This window comes from Eptatretus burgeri, chromosome 3, assembly GCF_056783735.1.
Source record: "Eptatretus burgeri isolate ZD-2024b chromosome 3, Ebu_testis_v1, whole genome shotgun sequence".
In the NCBI taxonomy this organism is placed as follows: Eukaryota; Metazoa; Chordata; class Myxini; order Myxiniformes; family Myxinidae; genus Eptatretus; species Eptatretus burgeri.
The window spans coordinates 53897903-53916520 of NC_140963.1; the positions used below are offsets into that span (position 1 = coordinate 53897903).

An 18618-nucleotide genomic window follows, 5' to 3' on the forward strand; every position below is an offset into this window, starting at 1 on the left:
GACTACTACTACATGTAATTGAGGCCACTATCATGACAGGATGTGCGAAAGGAGAAGATGTATTCATTCCGCGAATTCCACTCATTCCATCAAATTCAACGATTGAATTTAAGAGACTACAATTTCCTGAATGCCTGTGCTTTGCGATGTCCATCAACAAGGCACAAGGACGGTCATTGAAAGTAGCAGGGCTGAATTATTCACTCCTTGCTTTTCCCATGGTCAGCTATATGTGGGATGCTCCAGAGTGGGATCATCGGAGGCTTTATACATATTGGCCCCAGAGGGGAAGACATCAAATATTGTTGATCCTCGAGCACTCCACTGAAATTATTGAGCTACTTCAGTTATTTCATAAACGGGAATAGGATGTGCGATGAAGGAAATACATGTTACTGGTGAAAAATAAAAATGGTGGTGGGAAATAAAAAAAATGGTGGTGGTGGTTTGTATATATATATATATATATATATATATATATATATATATATATATATATATATATATATATATATATATATATATATATATACATATTACAGATATAAATAGAATGGTGATGGTGCATGGCATATGTGTATAATATTTTATAATTAAATGGTTTTGGGCTATGTAGATATTTTATAGAATGGTTAAGGGCGTAGGTACGTTGTAACTTCGTATACATAATATAACATAATTTTTTATCAGGATAACAGACGTAAAAAAAAACAAATACGCTGGGCCAGGCTGGGTAATGCCCGACGTATAATTTAAGTCGCAAATGATGACATGAAACCAGCCTCACATTGTTGAGGCTTAATAGTTTTTTATCTGATGCGCAATAAAAAAATAATAATGGTGGCAGCCTCTACAATTTTACAATTAGTTGTGACATAAACTCCTTCAGACCCGCTGTCATCCACGGGATTCCTGTGCGGAGCACGGGTATCCCTGCTAGTATATATATATATATATATATATATATATATATATATATATATATATATATATATATATATATATATATATATATATATATATATATCTTCTTCTTCTTTCGGCTGCTCCCGTTCGGGGTCGCCACAGCGGATCATCCGTATGATCCGCATAGTGATTTGGCACATGTTTTACGCCGGATGCCCTTCCTGACGCAACCCTGGTCGCCTCTTACGACACAGGGATATGGTACACCTATTTTAACCGGGGTATACACCGGCCCAGTACACTGGTACTCATTTCGCCGACCTCGGAAGGATGACAGGCTGAGTCAACCCCCTGGTGTATTAATTCAGTGGCCCAATGGGGCTTGAACTCAGGACCTTTTGGATCCCAAGCCGCTGCCCTAACCACTGCGCCAACACCAGGCATATATATATATATATATATATATATATATATATATATATATATATATATATATATGTATATAGACAGTGCACTTTTTACATTTTTTAATTTCCCAAAGGCTCATGGAAGAATTTCAGTTGAAAAACGAGTAAACTTACTGTACTTTACATGAATTTTTAAGGTTATATTTTTCTTTTTTTTAACTTTAAATTTTTTGAAAGATAAATTTTTGAGATCATGTCTGCAATTGGCAGTGCCTACAGACCCCTTTGTCTTTTCACATACAGGGTGCCTTCAAAGATTCACTGCGAGAGAAGCTCGATGAGGATGGAATCTGATAAGGTATACAGATGAGACAATGAGGAAGAAATGTGGTGAGGAACAAAATGGTATACAGGTGAGGTAAATGGACACACCTTTGAAATCAATCGTTTATTTACCACCTGACTATCAATCTGCCTCAAAGTGTTCCAGGTTTTGATCACGGTGCAAGATGCATCGAGTGCCATTTAAACAGGTCTGTATAAGCCATATACCGGACATGCTGGTCATTTCGTTTAAACGAACGGTCCCTGTACAATGAAACAAAAATGGAAATTCAGGTGGGTTCGAACAAGGTGAGCACCTCGTATCAAACACTGTGAATTGATCTTCTGACAATGTAAAAACAACTGTCATGACCAGTACTGTGATTGCTGTAAAATTTTACATTCGTTGAAATACCCTCTATTTACATTGGCTTTTATATCCTTTTAAATAATCTTTCATGAGCTCCTGTTTTAGGATTCCCTTCTTCTGAAATATAAGGAAAACAAGATTGCAAGTCCTCACTGAGGAAACAGCCCCCAATCACACCTTAAAAATAGGACGTTTAGATTTTACACCGAACTACCTGAATAAATAAACATGTAGAGATGGTGGTGGAGATGGTAAAGTGTATATAAATAAACAAACTGGTAATAGGCAGACACAACCATCCTTGCCCATGTTGTGGAACGTCAGTCGAGGCCCTCACTTCTTTTTTCTTCCGCCTTCACCTTATTACCTCCATTTGCTTTTAAATTTGTTTTCTCCACAATCACTTGAGCGAATCGGACAAATCTTTCAAGATCGGAGCTCCTGCTCATGCAGAATTTTTCTTTTTACCAAAGTTACGTGATGATTGGATGGAAAATGTGGCCGGAGTTCAAAGAATCGTGTTTTCTGCAGGCAGAGGTTGCAGGGTGTTTCAAAGATCAGGAATAAACTGCCTCTACCTCGCTTCGCTCAGCCTCACCCAAATAATTCAATGCTGGATGTTTGTAGTTGAGATGGTAGTGCATATAAATATAACATTGAAGGTGGTGTGAGGGTATCAGATTCGATCATGAACCTTGCTCTTCAGTCTACACAGAGCATCGGTACTGCGGAAGCGGTTTCTTTGGCTGGGGTCACAATCCTGAATGGGTCATCAAACTGACACAGGAAGTCACGGCAAGAATTTGTAATTTGTTCATGGAGCCGGCAATCGCTCATTAACTCTTCACAATGGACACCGTGGCATCTTTAACTTCCACCAACAAATCCCAGCAGATGAGACACCCAGTTTAACATCCATCCAAAGAACAGCAGACACATTGATGAATCACCCTGCTTGTAAAACACCGGGATGACAGTTCATTGCTGAGCCAAGATTCAAACCCAGGATGGAAACCTCAGAGGCAAGTGTACATTCCTCTTGACCATCCTATAATGTTGGTATTGGCGATGGTAAAGTGAAAATAAATCAATGTTTCCCGAGAGCATACACAACCCTGTACTTATCATTTCCCCCTAAATATTTAAATTGCCAAAATTCTAAATAGGATTCGATCCCAAACTCATTTCACGTCTCATTCCCAGATATGATTGCACACATCACATATGCCAAACATAAAAGAAATGTGTCCTGTCATTTTCGAGTTGAGGCTCCGGATAAACAGGGAAAAGACACAAAATACATGCCCCAGTCAGTCTTTTACCCTCATACTCCCAAAGCCCACCCGTAATGTTCTTAATCTTGCAGCACAGAGAGGACATGACCTACCGTCTGTGAGCTGTTATCAATCACAATGAACTTTCTATTTGGAACCATGATATGAGCATTGTGCAGTTTCAAAAAAGAAACAACACGAAGAGAGACTGCATGGGGATATCAGGATGGCCGATTGAGTAGTTGCCAGTTGTTTGATTGCAGTGTTCCTTGAACTAACCAAAGTTGTTTGATATAACGAGCACCCTTATCCACATTCCTCAAGGCAAAAGTGATGTACCTCATTAAGGGCACTCTGTTGCTTAAAAATTTTACTTGCTGAGCCTGAAACAGTTTGTGTGATGAGCAGGATGAAGGAGATTTGATGTCAAGAGAGTGAAGGAGAACAAGGAGTATGACCTTTGTGAAAATGACCAGTGGCACCATACATTCACTGCCCAGCCATTAAGCCAACGAGACAGGTACAGGTGATGGTATATCTGGGAACATTTGGGACACTCAAATTTCATTCAAAGATCTCAGCCTCATGGTGAACATTGCACACAAACCGCATTTCGGATCAAGTCAATTAATACAAAGTAGAAAATCGACCAATCAATATAGTAGAAGGGATTTTGAATCTGGGACGTAAGCATCAATCAGCCACAGGCTCAGATGGGAGCACCAAAAGAGCATTATTCCAGGAATATCGGTTTTCAAATAAATGGAAGTAAAACCTTTCTGAGTTCCTTTTTTAACTGGTAAGTAATCGGTGAGAGTAATGAAATTGCTTGCAGATTTGTGATTCTCTCCTTTTCCAGATCTCTGAATGAGACGACGCAGAGAAACCGCGATGTTGAGACGATTCTTCAGAAGCTTCAGGAACTTCACCCAATTGCTGATCTCACATATCCACCAACCAGCTTGAAATATTTCCTGTGTTCTATTTATTGTGTCAATAAATGCATTTTAATTCATGGCACTCAAGCTTCCTATTCCAGTGGTCCATCAGACATGTGAACTGCTCACAATCCTGTGAACTAAAATAAGGTTTTGCACCCACTACATCCACAACATTCACACATCCGAGCGCCACCTCCACACACTCCCTTTGTGCATATTTAATGAATAGATTACCCTTGTTTCAGCAGCCTCTGTATTACTTTAACATTGAGCCCCCCCACCCACCACCAAAAACAACAAGTTTCTGACGGTTTTAGTTTTTTAAACATAAAATGGAATAGGCAAAGCCCAGAAGCGAACGTTGAATTATTCTTACATTCGATGTTGCAATTTCCGGTTACTTCGGCCTGGATTCAGGATCAGCAATCAAACAATGAAAATCATGATAAAAATTATTTTTTGATGATGTGGGAGATATCTTTATTACCTCAACATTACCTTCACAACGACAACTACACTGCCTATACTAGAACAGGATCTCATCTAAAAAAAATTAATACCAGAAGCGAACGTAGAATTCTTCTGACATTCGCTTCTGACTTTACCTATAACTTGTTTACAACTGTATACGCAATTTCCGGTTACTTCGGCCTGGATTCGGGATCAGCGATTAAATCATGGAAATCACGATTAAAAATTATTTTTTGATGATGCGGGAGATATCTTTATTAAAATCAGTGGAGGAAATATACACTATGTCTGATATTTGGGTCTTTCATGTCTCCGACGATGCCTTTATCTCCCGGCATGCATCATTCCCCATGACAAAAACCGGAAACAAAAAAAAAAAACCAGAAGCAAAAAAAAACCGGAAGCAAAAGGGTCATAGCCAACGACACGGATTCCAAATTGCCAGGGTATTGTGTTGTTGTTCTTGTTGTTTCCTATTCTCTCATGTGCACGCGTTAAGTAATATTCACAAGATAGAAATAAAACCCAATCGTGTTTATACACCGCACAGCGTTTAAAAAAAACCGGAAGCAAAAGGGTCATAGCCAACGACACGGATTCCAAATTGCCAGAGTATTGTGTTGTTGTTGTTTCCTATGATCTCATGTGCACGCGTTAAGTATGAAGCTCACGACGTTCACTAATATTCTGGTGAAACTTCCTGTCTTCCTCTTTTCTCATCGTGTGTGTGTGTGTGTGTGTGTGTGTGTGTGTGTGTGTGTGTGTGTGTGTGTGTGTGTGTGTGTGTGTGTGTGTGTGTGTGTGTGTGTGTGTGTGTGTGTGTGTGTCCATGCCTATATATTTTCGTTTGAATTGTTTTTGCTTTTAAGATCATGTCAACAAGGCAAAGTGGCACCTCAAGTGTCAGTTTAAATTAGCTCACTCAAAACTGAAAATAATACAAGAGAAATATGCCAGAAAGAGGAACAATGGACAGTGTAGTGGTAATACTGGACAAAGAAAATCAAAACGCACAACACTCCCGAAGGAGTCAAAGTGTGGAAATGTGTGCAGTTTCTGCAAGAATCCAGAAGGGCTACTTCATAGTTGTACTGAATGAGAACCACACACAGCGCTCAGAGAACAGGCCAAGGAAATGCAGGATTGTGATTTGTCGGCCACAACAGCAGGTGGGGATTTGGTTGCCATCGAGGCAAAACGCACCACTATGAGCATTGCATAGATGTGTTCATCACTTGTTTCAGAAATATGCAAATAACTCAGTCAGCACCTTCAGACTGAACCGATCAGACAATGACAGAATCAAGGGGATATGCTGAAATGGTATACTCCTTTAAAAGCAGTGTGGAAGGGGATGTGTTTACATATTCCGATTAGCGGACTTGCACAAAGAGTATGAAATTTGCCTTGCTGCATTTGGGTATCAGAAAACATGACAAGACTCAAAACACAATCTTTTGATGCGTTACCCAGATGAGTGCCAGGAACAGTCCGATGTTGAAAGTCCTTTTCTCGTCTTTAATGAAGGTCTTCAAAACCTAACAAAAGGATTTAAGTCAAGTAACTTTGGTAAAGATGCTCTCTCAATGGTACATGCAGCAAAAGTCGTACAGAAAGAAATGTTCAAGACAGAATTTCCCAAATTCTCAGGTAGTTACTCATGATTGCCAGGACAGTGCAGTGCAGAGAATTCCATCAACGTTCTGCTCTCAATGCTATTATGTGGATTAACTATGAAGGATCAAAATGCTGATAACTCACTGGCATATCCCACTGTATGTCAACTAAGCAGGCTCAACTCGAAGGAAGAGGCAAAGGGAGCAGATGAGCCACGTCACCAAAAGGATAAAGCATTCCCACTGCCATTACATATTGGTCTGAATGTGCATTCCGAAACCCAAAACAAAACATTGTTCACTCAACTTCATGAACTTGGTATCAGCAACAGTTACAGACACGTGTTAGAAGTGGAAGACATTTCATTCCACAAGTAATCCGATTCCCTTTGTTTTATATGATACAGAAACACACAAAGTTTTCTCTATTTTCTAGTCTGGTGGTTTGTGAGCCCCCACCAGACGTGAAAACGGCTTATGGATTTGGTCTCGATTTTTGTGTCCGTGTGTGTGCGTCCGCAGCCATATCTGGGAAATATACGTACCAATGTTGTTCAAATTTGGTACACAGATAACGAATGATGGCTTGCATAAGCACTTCATTTCTTTTCGAGATCGGATCCAAGGTGGCGGTCTGGCAGCCATTTTTATTACTTAGATGTGTCCCTTACCATTTCTCAGACATGCATGATATAATTTTCTTCAAACTTGACACAAGCACAGTAGCTGATGGTATACACGAGCACCTCCTTTTATTTTGTGATCTGATCAAAGATGGCCAACTGGTAGACTGGTGGCCATTTTAGTTGTTAACAAAATAGCCTGGTATCGAACACGTCCTCAACCATTTCTCGGACATGCATTTTCCGATCTTATTCAAAAAGGCTGCGATGTCATATTTGCAAACCCGGAACAGGATAGGTCCCAAGATATGGAATGAGGGACGCCAACCACTCAGGGCGGACAACAAATGGAACATATTCATTGTTTAACTAAACTTGGAGGATGAGAGGAGATTGGGACCATACTCTGTGCAGAGCGTTGGTGCTGCTAAAGCAGTCTCCTTGGCTATTGGCCACAATCCTGGAAGGGTCGCCACTCTGACACAGTATACCAGCATGCTGGCACTCATTTTGCCGACCTCAGAAGGATGACAGGCCGAGTTAACCCCACTTGGTATTAATTCAAATTCAAAATGTCCATTTAACATTTTAACTTCAATAAGGTTGGTAGGGAAGAAGTCAGGGATTCCACAATCTCATTATCAATGCTCTTGGCTTGGTAGAGTTCAGAGAAATAATCCTTGAGTGAAACCCGGATGTCTTTTTGACAGTGCGTTATTCTTCTTTCCTTCGTGTTTGGTGAGGCTATCTGCTGACTTGTTTTTTTTCCGAACTTCCAGTCCGAAGAAGAACTTGGAAGAAGCATCCAAGTGATACAGATTTTCCATTCAGAGACAGATCAGAGCTCCCCTGGCCTGCTTTGCACAGAGTCCAGCAAGAAGGGCTTTTTTCTTTGCCAGCAAAAAGTTGGTGCTTTCAGTATTTGAGGCTGAGAGGTTGGATTGCAAAGATAATATTTCTCTGTCAACCAGGGATTGAAGGGCAGAGTCATGTCGAGTTTGATAAGCTCCGTATTGCTGGCAGAAGGATCTTATCTGTGCTTTGGCATTGTCCCATCATTGCACAAGATGGGGAAAGGAGGGTTTACGTTGGAGTAAAGTTCTCCAAAAAACACGAAAGGCATCAAGGAATAAATGAACCTCGAGGTGGCTTACATTAAAAGTCCAGTCGGCCGCACCTCGGTTACGAATTGGTAGGTGAATGCGAAGTATGACCATATGATGGTCTGAGAAACCACTGGGGACGATACCAGTGTGGGTCACAATCTTTAAAAAAATCATTATTAATATAAAAACGGTCGAACCTTGCGAGGGACAGATAGCCATCTAAACAGCGACACCACGTATATTGTCGTGTTGATGGATTACAAGTCCTCCAAATGTCAATAAGGGAGAAGGTTGTCAAAGTCCGAGCCAGGGGTATAATGCTCGCTGGGTGAGGCTCTTTCCCATTGCGATCAATGGTAGAATCCATTGTGAAGTTAAAATCCCCTCCTAAACAAACAAATCCGTTAAAATCTAAGTGTGTGAGGGATGTTTCCAACCACGTAAAACAAGTTCGATCCGTACTCACAGCTGATTATGGGACGCATCGACATTGAGTAATGTGTGTTTAAAACCATTAAGCGTAAAGGTGAGTGAGATTAAATATCCTTCAATAATTTCATTAAAATCAACAATGAGATTACAGAGACAGGAATGTAAATAGATGGCTACCCCAGCTCTGGGACACTCTTAGCTGCTGAAGAACCATCTTCCTTTCATCATTCTCTCCCATTCGCTCATACAGGAGGAGCTACATCTGGTTTCCTGCAAGAGTAAAAATTCAATGTGGTTCTTCAATATAAGCTCCATAACTTTATCTTTGCGTAAGTTCGAGCGTCCTCCATTAATGTGTAAAGTAGCAATCGAGAAAGCCATCGTGGGAATTTTGAAAAAGACATCAGTCAATTGGCAGGCTTATGGATGCAGCAGTTTCCTTGCTTTCAAAACCCTCTTCCTCAGACGAAACATTTGTGGCTCAGTCATGCCAAACTGCTCAGACTGAAGGAGCAGCCACTTTGCAGAGCTAATAAAACTGTGCATGTCTGAAAAGGAATCTTGAATTTGAACATGTCTCTTATGGAAGGTGTGCTGTAAAAAAAATTATGATCTCCTGGGGGTGAGGGGGGGCACAGTCGGAACACCCTCTGGTTCCTGAGATAAGTCTGGATCGTTCCAGACTTCGGTACTATCACCAGAGGCAATCGACGAGAGTAGGGTAAGAATACTGATTCTGGCTCACTTTTCCCCATGTAAATGAATGGGGGATTTTCAGCGATTCCCTTTTTTTCCCTAAAAATAAACCCCCTTTTTATCCCAAGGTATATTTATTTGTCTCCCCTTTTAACTTGGAGGTTGAACCTCATTGAATTGAACACCTGGGGGTTGAACAGCTCACTCATTGAACCTATAAAGATTTGTTCATTCTCAAATTCCTTCAATAGTTTAATTTTCTTTGCACAATAATCCCCATCTAAAATATTGACAAACAAAACATTTGAATCTTTATATTTTTGAAGATACCCCTTTTGTGCCATTACGAAATGATAAACTTCTCTTAATGCTCTCATCTGGCCACCTCCTGAGCCACATATCATTTTGAGATTATAGTAAATTGTTTTTTCATTGTTCAATTGATAACCATCAATGTTTTCAGTCCATTCAAGGATATTCATTTTTTTCTTTACATCCTCTAACTTACTAGTTTTTAAATTAATTCGCTTATTTGTTTTATTTACCTTTGTTTTAGTTATTTTTTCAATAAGACTTATTTGATATTTTTCACATTCATTATGTTTTCCATTTATATACCAAGACTGAGATTTTCTCCACTCTTTAGTTTGATTAATACTTGGTTTAACCATTTATATATTGTGAAAAAAACGCGGCGGTAGCCCTTAAAAAACCCTAACCCATCTTCCCATCGTTAAAACACAATCTATTCTATTCACTCTATCATACAATATCCATATGGAACACAATCTATTCCATTATCTAAAATAAATCTCTTATCATCAAAGGCTCCTAATGCCTTTTTATTTACTTCTTCACTATATATGTTATGTTTATAACTTCTTATTGTATTCATTTTCCTATATTCTTCTTTCTTATTCATCAAACAATTTTAATAATTTCTGAAAGTTATTGATTTCTTTATGACATATTTCTTTATTCCCTTTAACCTCTTATCAATCTGTTCACCATACTTATAAGCATATGCCTTTGCTCTCAATCCAATAAACTCACTCATTACTTTTCCACCCAACTCATCCTTAAACTTACCAATAACCTTTTCATTCTTTTTGGAAAATAACTCACTCTTCTTGCTGAAATTACTTGTATCATATACTCCAATATTTTTCTTCATATCTTCATAAACATCATCAGTTTTTATATCTAGGATAAAACTATCAGTGTCCATATACAACAATGAAACATTTTCACCATACTCTTTCTTTAAGTCATTATACAAATAATCATACATCAATATCTTTGATAAATCAAGAACTGCTGTTCCAATATAAATTGGTTTATCCATTACAATACTTTCCTTTTTCATATGAATTGCAGAAAAGTTCTCTGAAAAAACCTCTTCTCTCTCAAAACTTGGTTTATTTATCAATCTCGAAGCTTCTTTCCAAGATGTTGCGAATCTAATGTTTTGCCTGTTTCTAACATTTTCCATAGTCTTTCCAAATACAGCATTATTCATTAATTTATAAAAGTCCCCTTCAAATTTTACTTTTGTATTTGCTCTCATATCTGTATTGAATTGAATATACTTTTTCACCCAAGGACTTTGTTTAAATTTTAAAACTCTATGAATTTTAGCTACTCTCAATCCTTCTCTCAAAAACTGTTTTAAGCTTCTCTGATGTAAAACATATCCCTCTTTATCATAGAATGTTGTTAATAACTTTTCTGTTGATTTGCCTTTAATATTAAAACTTTTATGATAATCACTGAACCATTCTTTCTTTGGGGTTTCTTTCTCACATGCAAAAGGAAGGTCTTTATGCTTATTATGAAGAACACTCGGGTACCTCAAATCAACTTCAAAATAATAACCTTCTTCTTCGTCATTCAATTCCTCTTGAGAAGAAATAACAATATTCATCAAAGCCTTTTCATAATCCTTTTCTTCCACCCACTCTAATTTACCATAAGGTAGAGATTGAGACATTGCCCATCCATACAAATTATTAGCATCAAAATACATCAAATAATTACTATCTTTTTCACTATCATAATTTGGGAGATATTTATTATTTGCTTTCGCATATCTTTTTGAACATACTTGTGATATTCCACCTCTCTTGGACTTCTCAATCATCAAAAGCATATCAACATCACTGATTAAATCTATATCTTGTTTTGTCATTTTCAACATTGCACTCCAAGCTAAACCAGGAGCTGTGAAATAGTGGGCAGGGTCTAATCCATAACAATTTTTATTATGACAGAGTGTTCTAAAAGCCTCAAACACATCAGCTAACAATAAAACATCTGTTTTTAGATATAAATCATGATATTCTCCAAGGTTCTTTATCTTAAATATTTTCCATATTTCTTGTGCGTGTTTATATTCCTTATCACTTATCTCTTCTTCATAAAGGTTATTATAGAAACTTTCTTTTGAAGGAAGTTGTGTTTCTTTAAATCTCATAATTGAATCCATATAATCATAAGGATAAATTCCCTTACTTGTAAGAATTTTCTCTTTCCTTTGAATTTCATTCCTTGTTTGAATTTCCTCTCTCGTAAGAATTCCTTCTTTAATCAGAATTTCATCTTTAATCTGAATTTCATTCATTGTTCGAATTTTCTTTATAATTAGAATTTCATCTTCAGTTAGAATTTCTTCATTAATTAGAGTTTCCTCTTTACTTTGAATTCTCTCTTTAATCTGAATTTCCTCTTTAGTGAGAATTTCCTCTTTTGGAAAGAATGAATTAAGATTTGGAAAAGAGTCCGTGGAGCTTAGATTTGATGCGAGGTAGGCTAGTGGTGTTCCCATAAACTTGTAAGAATCTAGAAACCTAATACGAGTTAAAGGTTTTGTGAATATCATTTTTGAAAATGAAATATACTTTTGACTTGTGTTTGTTATAGCAGAAATATTCCCTGGTGTTTTTGAAAGTTCATTTATAAATAGATGTGTATCATAGTTGGCGCTGTTGTGAAGAAAGACTGGAATAAAAGAAGGTAATTTATAATTAAGATTACAACAGGAATGAGCGGGACCTCTATATTTACCAGTAAGATGACAATGGTCTCTAACTTTAGACTCCTTAATTTCCCCCTCACAAATATGACAGATATTGTTCATTCTAAATTCTAATTTTTCTTCTTTGGTTAATTTCATCGGTTCATTTGTTTCTTTCATTAATTTAGTGAGTCTTATACAATCCTTTTCTAATCGTTTTACAAACTCTTGTGAAGCATTTTTTCCACGATAATGTTCAAGTTTGTTATACTTTTCTCCAACAGATGATTTGATATAATAACAGAAACCACAAGGAATATGTTTTTGATATTTATTTGTATATGGTTCTTTTGGATTAGGAGAAGCAGTATTTATCTTTTTAAGGATACATTCAAAATCAGCGTATATCACAAATGGGTGCATGATAGATTTATTATAATCTTCAAAATAAATCTTTTCACCAGGTTTAGGCATTGTAATTACAGCTGATTTATGATTACTACAATATTTTGAATGTTGTTCTAATCGTTCTTTTGTATGAAATGAATTAAGACATCGCTTACAAGGATATATTTTGTTTGCTGTTCTGAATACCTGAGAAGAGATTAATCTTGATAAATTATTGATGTATATGTAATGTGAATTCTTTCCAACACTAAAATATAAAAGGTCAATGTGTGTTTCTTCATTTTTATAGTTGTTTGAAATTTTTAATATTTGAACTTTGTTTGTATCCGTTAATCCATATACATTAATAGAAAGATTATTCTTTTTCTCAAATTTAGGAATATCTGTTAGTGGCATTGGGAATTTAAAATCTTTAATGTCCAAGGTATTCTCATATTTCATATATTGTTTTACTCTTTCTGAATTACATTTTGGTGGATGAAAGTGAGCAAGAACAGACCAGAGAAAACATTTATTATCATTGTTCTTAATATTAACAACTGCCTTCTTTAGTTTTATTTCTTTTGGTAATTCAATATAAGAAGAAGCTTTAAGAGGGTTTGATTTTAGAATGTGTATATCTAAAAAGATGATTTTTTTTAATATTGAATCCACTTCCTACCACTGTATTATCAACATCCTCCTCTTGTCTTGATAGTTCTTCATAAACCCCACTATTCAAAAAATCTTCAAATGATGTTATAAAATGAAGACCTGTTCTCATATAAGGAGTATGTTCTTCATCTTGTCTTTTCATATTCATTTTCACTCCCATATAAAACTTTAAAGTTTTCATTTCTTTTAATGTCTTTTTAATAAATTTTTCAATATCGGGTTTCACTATTTCAATTGATTCAGCTATTGATGATGGACCGGGTTCTCCAAATTGAAAAATCCTTATTTTTATATGCCCTTTAAATGCCCCATCAGTGTTTTTAATATAATAGTCTCCCTTTACTTTAAACTCATTTTTCTTGTGTTTTTGTGATTGAAGATGTTTATTATAACTACTCTTCAAAACATCCTTTGAACAGATATCACAATGTTTTCTTTCCAACTCAAGAGGAGATATTTGATGAAATAGATTAAATGTGTGTTTGTTGGTTTGGAGGTGTTTTCTATAATGTTTATATTCGTGATTACAAACATCGCAGTACGTTGTATTCACCATATTTATAGAATAAAACTTTGCTTCAACTAAAATTTTCTTGATGAAAATTTCGTTTAATTTATAGGTGAATCTGTGCTTAAAAACATTTTATCCTCCAACTTTTTCACTTAATAAATACAATGTTTCAAGACACAAAAGACAAGTTTCAATCAATCTCTTCATCTGTTAAAGATACTGAGAAATATGTCAAGGATGTAAAATTGAACAAAGATAAATATAACAACTATTGGATAAAAACTATTATGGTAAATAATATGAGTTCTTCAATTTCCTTCAGTGGAAGGGCTTTTAGTATACCTGGTAGAACATCAATTAAAGTATCTCTAACAAAAGTTTCTCCTCTCCTTCTAGTAATATATTCAAAACTAGAAAAAGCAATGAAACAAGAAAAAGTATCAAAGAACAAAAACCTTATGGATGAAGCTTTAGAAAGAAAAGATAAGACCATCTGTAATATGCAAGGAGAAATTTGTATTTTTTCAACAACCCTAAAGATGTAAATCCTGATGAAATAAAGGATGTTAATATATCAGGTGAAATGACATTTCGTTCAATAGTAGTTAACGATAATTTTAAAATTACCTTTAATATAAAAAATGTTGTCGTTGTATCTGATAATGAATATAAGTTTATCCATATCGATGGTAATATACAACTGAAAGTATAGATGAATTTCAGTTTAAGTAAAGTTTTACTTTATAAATATGCTAGACTTTCCTGATTCTTCATATGACAAATTTGAGAATTGTCCTGCGTGTGAAAGAGGGGGATTAAACACAGAGTCAAAAGCCTATAAACAATGTATATTCTGTGATTATCTTCTAATTAATGATAAAAAAAATATAAAAAGGAAAATAATTCTTTTAGATTTACACCAAAAATGAATTACTTTACAAGATTGATTAGAGAAATGAATGTAAAGTATGAGGGTGATAACACACCTTTCCTTACAAGGGAAGAAACTGAACGTATAAGAGAAATGTTCAAAGGATTGTTGTTATATATTATTCATGGATGTAATTTTCAGGGAAATATCAACACAAGATATTGTATAAATAAAATAATGGATTATCTTGAAATTAAACCTGAACTTAGGATAAAATATAGAGTTTCTAAAAAAGCCAATAATAAATTAAATAAGTTGTTTTCTAAATATATAAATGAATGATTTTTTACCTATTTGGGAAAATAAGATAAAATTTAACAACCATAAAAATCTCCCAAATTCATTAAGATGTCTCATAGTTGGTTCAAGTGGATGTGGAAAAACCTGCTTACTTTTAAAAATGCTCCTCACTCCCAACTTTTTAGATTATGATAATTTAATAATTTTCACAAAGTCGAGTTTTCAACCAGAGTATCAACTACTCTCACAAGGTTTTAATGCTGGTCTTCAAAAAGAAGATATAATCGGTTTATTTAAACGTCAAAAAAACCTAAATGATTATAACATTGAAGATATAATTCAACTATTTTGTGATACACAGAGATGTAAAAAGAAATCAAATCCTATAACTTGTATTCTTAGTGATAATACGGATGATATACCGTCTCCCAAGATTTGGATAAATCAAAAAGAACCTCGTTATCTTTGATGATTGTGTTAATGAGAGAAACCAAATGGTAATGGACAGCTACTACACAAGAGGGAGACATTCTTCTTGTAATTGTATTTATCTTAGTCAATCGTACTTTCAACTTCCTCGTCGTTCCATCAGAAACAATGCTAATACTTTTATTTTATTCAAGTTAAATTCAATAGATATCAATAATTTTTGGAGAGATAATTGTTCTACATTATGTAGTAAAAAGAAATTTGAGGATTATATGAAGCACACGACTGAAAAATATAAATATATTGTTGTGAAACAAGATGAGATATTAAGGGATATATTTTTTGTTTTATAAACAATTACATATATAAATGACAACTATTATTATAAATCTTGTGGGTAAATCTGCTTCTGGAAAAAACTTTCATAAATCAAGGTTCTTGTGTAGTACAAATGAGAATATTGTAAATTTACTTAAAAAACACCCCGTGATACGCATTGTATCAACAACAACTAGAGCAATAAGACCTGGAGAAATAAAAGGTGAAGATTATCACGATATTTCAGTGGAGGAACATATGCGATTGAGGAATGAAGGACAAATATTTGAGGAGGTTTCTCTTGGTACAACAAAATATTCACATTGTAAGAGTGAGTTAAGGAAACTAAAATCTGGTGGTGTTGGGATATTAGAAACTAATCCAGAAGGAACGAGACAAATTATTAAATATCTGAGCGGGGTGAAGATTTTATCATTCGGTTTTGATGTTGATGAAGAAACTCAATGCAAACGTATGAAAAGCAGAGATGCAAGGATTAGTGAAGAAGAAATTACAACTCGCATTAATGTTAATAAAGAATTTGATGAAATATTTAAAGAAAAGGATTTATTTGAACACATCTACTTGAATGATGAAGAAAAGGAAAATTTCCCTGTTAATCTTTACAATTCATTAAATGATATTTTACAATAAATAAATGGATACAAAAGAAAGAGCAAGAAGATTTAAGGAACATCAAGAGTTGGTTTCAAAAGTTGTAAAACAGCAGGAAGACATAAAGAAGAAACGCAGACAGAAACTAACGGGCGAAGAAGTATTTGAAAGAAAACAAGAGAAATTTTTTAAACCACTTTTAAAAACTTCCCAAGAAAAATGAAAGATGTTTCCACAGTTCCCACAGTAGAATATACTCCCAGAAAGCTTCAAATGTTAAAAGATTTCAGTCAAATGACGGAGGAAGAATTAGAGCATTTAGGAGAATTAGAATATGATGATGAAGGTTTATTTCAACAACTGGAAGAGATTAATCAACCCCCTGATTATATTGTGAATGCTGTTCAAAACAATGAATATTCAGCGGATTCAAAAACCAAAGCAGGACTCATTCCAACAGAACAACCAGCAATATTTCATCTTGTTCAAGAAAAGGTATTGATATTTAATGATGAATTAAGGTTCTTAAGTTCTGCTCAACTCTCTGTTAAACTAACTCCGAGATTAATGTTTCTTCTCACAAAAGATGGAAGACAAGGTTCAACTGTGAGGGATGAATCAAAGTATATTGATAAACCATTGGTTATGGAAAATAATGATGATAGAGTATATATTGATTTGCTGAACACTCTAAATTATAAGGTTATTCTTTCTGGTAAAAGTAGGAAGAATGAGAAGGAGAAACACATTATTCAGGCTTTAAGTATCCTTGGTTCAGGTATTAGTTTTCTTCCAAATGACCCATCGCAATTAGTTAATAGACTGTTATTGTTGTTAGGCAGTAAGAAGGCTGGAAATAACAATTGTTTTAATGAAGCATCAGCCATTTTAGACCAGTTGATGAACATGAAAATAATTAATAAATCTCAATATAAAGACATTTTATCTCATATTAAATAAGATGAGAAGCACAATCCTGAGTTTTAATTTCACAACAAGCGACCACACATCTTCATTCCCATACCCACTACAACTTGACACAACAAAAGAATATGAGGCATCTTTATTGTCCATGGAAACTTATAATACCTTATTTAATATAACCGAGAAAAATGACAAGTTTAGTTATAATCCGGGAAGTGGATACAAAACGATAACAGTCTCACCCGGAGCATACGAGATTTCTCAAATATCTTCCGAAATTGCTCGTCTTATGAAAGAACAGGGTGATGAACCAAAAAATATTGTTATAAACATTCAAAAACATACTTCAAAATCAACGATTAAAGTTAAAAATAACTACAAGGTTGATTTCACAATTGATAATTCATTTAGAGAGTTATTGGGTTTCTCCTCAAAAAAGATTGAAACTAATGGGACGTTTTACAGTGATAATGTCATTCAAATATCCTCAGGAATAAATTCGGTGTTAATTCACTGTGATTTGATTGATGGTGCTTATAATGATGGAAAAAAACAAATACAATATTTTCATTCAGCGCATACTCAACCCCAATTGGTTATAAATTCAATATGGAACCTAAAAATTTGGTTTATCTACCTGTGTCAGGAAAAACCATACACAGAGTAAATTTTAGGATAACCGACCAAGATAATCGTGTGATTTCTTTTAATGGAGAAGTTATATCCATCAGAATTCACCTACGTGAAGTTTTTCAATAAATAAATACGATGGTTATTGTGAGGAAACACGAGTTGGGAAAATATAAAATAATTACAGGGGATGGGATGTTCCTTTCCCCGCACTACAAGGGTGAAGGTATGTATCTTGGTAGAGGATACTATAAACCTAAGAGACAAAGGGGTGTCGGACATCAATTTAGAGGAGATGGGATAATTGATACTCTCATGGGTATTGGTTCAACTATTCTTAAACATAAAGACCTAATTGGTTCAACTGCTTCTGCTGTGGGAAATGTAGCAGGTGCTGTAAAGAGTATAAAAGATGCTCAGAAGGAATCTCATAAATTACAAGCAATAAAATAAATTAAGAAAGGTAAAACTCAGTTGTCCCCCCAAGAACGACAGAAAATAATTCAAATACTTGGATCAGGGTTTCAAAAGTTTTAACATCTTTTTTCCTAAATAAATACAAGTATGGAAGCAATTGATAGTATCTATGATTTGGATGATACTATTATTATCTCAAACTCCACTAAAAAAGAAGATTACTTCAAGGTAAATGCAATAACTGGAACAGACTGGAATACAAATGGTACAAAAAGTTTTGAAATAAATAATCAACAAACCTATTTGAATCTCTCCGAAAGTTTCTTGTTGTGTAAATTTAAATTCACTAAGACTGGGAATAA

The 18618-nt window shown here is 35.1% G+C and overlaps 1 protein-coding gene and 1 pseudogene across 1 annotated transcript in view; both read left to right on the plus strand.

Annotated features, from left to right (window-relative positions):
* LOC147029906 (ubiquitin carboxyl-terminal hydrolase 2-like) overlaps window positions 1-4292 on the plus strand; it is a 66101-nt gene extending 61809 nt beyond the window's left edge. Inside the window, exons 8-9 of the mRNA XM_085872144.1 lie at window positions 1617-3801; window positions 4141-4292. The gene's annotated coding sequence lies outside the window, so the exon portion shown is untranslated. The remainder of the gene's footprint in view (window positions 1-1616; window positions 3802-4140) is intronic.
* LOC147029909 (uncharacterized) lies at window positions 2696-6521 on the plus strand (annotated as a pseudogene).
* The last annotated feature ends 12097 nt before the right edge of the window (window positions 6522-18618 follow it).